Below are 2500 nucleotides of genomic sequence, written 5' to 3' on the forward strand. Positions count from 1 at the left end.
TTATTTACATAAGTAATAGTCTTTCATACAGATACCTTATTTACATAAATAATAGTTACCTTATTTACATAAGTAATAGTCTTTCATACAGATACCTTATTTACATAAGTAATAGTCTTTCATACAGATACCTTATTTACATAAGTAATAGTCTTTCATACAGATACCTTATTTACATAAGTAATAGTCTTTCATACAGATACCTTATTTACATAAGTAATAGTCTTTCATACAGATACCTTATTTACATAAGTAATAGTCTTTCATACAGATACCTTATTTACATAAGTAATAGTCTTTCGTACAGATACCTTATTTACATAAGTAATAGTCTTTCATACAGATACCTTATTTACATAAGTAATAGTCTTTCATACAGATACCTTATTTACATAAGTAATAGTCTTTCGTACAGATACCTTATTTACATAAGTAATAGTCTTTCGTACAGATACCTTATTTACATAAGTAATAGTCTTTCGTACAGATACCTTATTTACATAAGTAATAGTCTTTCGTACAGATACCTTATTTACATAAGTAATAGTTACTCTTAATAGTCTTTTGTACAGATACCTTATTTACATAAGTAATAGTTACTCTTAATAGTCTTTCGTACAGATACCTTATTTTACATAAGTAATAGTTATTTACATTAATAGTCTTTTGTACAGATACCTTATTTACATAAGTAATAGTTACAGATACCTTATTTACATAAGTAATAGTCTTTTGTACAGATACCTTATTTACATAAGTAATAGTTACTCTTAATAGTCTTTCGTACAGATACCTTATTTACATAAGTAATAGTTACTCTTAATAGTCTTTCGTACAGATACCTTATTTACATAAGTAATAGTTACTCTTAATAGTCTTTCGTGCAGATACCTTATTTACATAAGTAATAGTTACTCTTAATAGTCTTTCGTACAGATACCTTATTTACATAAGTATTCAGACCCTTTGCTATGAGACTCGAAATTGAGCTCAGGTGCTTCCTGTTTCCATCCTTTAAGATGTTTCTACAACTTGATTGGAGTCCTCCTGTGGTAAATTACATTGATTGGACATGATTTGGAAAGGCACACACCTGTCTATATAAGGTCCCACAGTTGACAGTGCATATCAGAGCAAAAACCAAGCCATGAGGTCGAAGGAATTGACCATAGAGCTCTGAGACAGGATTGTGTCTGCCACATTGAACATCCCCAAGAACACAGTAGTCTCCATCATTCTTAAATGGAAGAAGTTTATAATCAACAAGACTCTTCCTAGAGCTGACTGCTCGGCAAAACTGAGCTATCGGGGGAGAAGGGCCTTGGTCAGGGAGGTGACCAAGAACCCGATGGTCACTCTGACAGAGCTCCAGAGTTCCTCTGTGGAGATGGGAGAATCTTTCAGAAGGACATTATCTCTGCAGCACTCCACCAATCAGGCCTTTATGGTAGAGCGGCCAGACGGATGCCACTCCTCAGTAAAAAGCACATGACACCCCACTTGGAGTTTGCCAAAAGGCAACTAAAGGATTCTCAGATTATGAGAAAAAAGATTATCTGGTCTGATGAAACCAAGATTGAACTCTTTGGCCTGAATGCCAAGCGTCACGTCTGGAGGAAACCTGGCACCATCCCTATGGTGAAGCATGGTGGTGGCAGCATCATGCTGTGGGGATGTTTTTCAGCGGCAGGGACTGGGAGACTAGTCAGGATCAAGGGAAAGATGAACGGAGCAAAGTACAGAGAGATCCTTGATGAAAACCTGCTCCAGAGCGCTCAGGACCTCAGACTGGGGCGAAGGTTTACCTTTCAACGGGGCAACGACCCTAAGCACACAGCCAAGACAACACAGAAGTGGCTTCGGGACAAGTCTCTGAATGTCCTTGACTGGACCAGCCAGAGCCCGGACTTGAACCTGATCGAACATCTCTGGAGAGACCTGAAAATAGCTGTGCAGCAACGCTCCCCATCCAACCTGACAGAGCTTGAGAGGATCTGCAGAGAAGAATGGGAGAAACTCCCCAAATACAGGTGCGCCAAGCTGTAGAGTCATACCCAAGAAGACTCGAGGTTGTAATTGCTGCCAAATGCGCTTCAACAAAGTACTGAGTAAAGGGTCTGAATACTTATGGAAATGTGACATTTCAGTTTTTTTATTTGTAATAAATTTGCATGTATTGTATTGTGATGTCATTATGGGGTATTGTGATGCTATTATGGGGTATTGTGATGTCATTATGGGGTATTGTGATGTCATTATGAGGTATTGTGATGTCATTATGGGGTATTGTGATGTCATTATGGGGTATTGTGTGTAGATTGATTAAAAATAGGCTGTAATGTAACAAAAATGTGGAAAAAGTCAAGGGGTCTGAATACTTTACGAATGCACTGCATATCCATTGGTTCTTATAGAATATAAATTATAAATGCCTCATGAGCTTAGTACAAATGTCGTACCCCATCAGAACCCAAAATGTAAACTTGATTTACTCCAATGT

The 2500-nt window shown here is 37.2% G+C and overlaps 1 protein-coding gene across 1 annotated transcript in view; it reads left to right on the forward strand.

Annotated features, from left to right (window-relative positions):
• Nucleotides 1-2500, forward strand: part of nbeaa (neurobeachin a) — a 270112-nt gene that overhangs the window by 256557 nt on the left and 11055 nt on the right.

Source organism: Oncorhynchus tshawytscha, linkage group LG33, assembly GCF_018296145.1.
Source record: "Oncorhynchus tshawytscha isolate Ot180627B linkage group LG33, Otsh_v2.0, whole genome shotgun sequence".
NCBI classification, from domain to species: domain Eukaryota; kingdom Metazoa; phylum Chordata; class Actinopteri; order Salmoniformes; family Salmonidae; genus Oncorhynchus; species Oncorhynchus tshawytscha.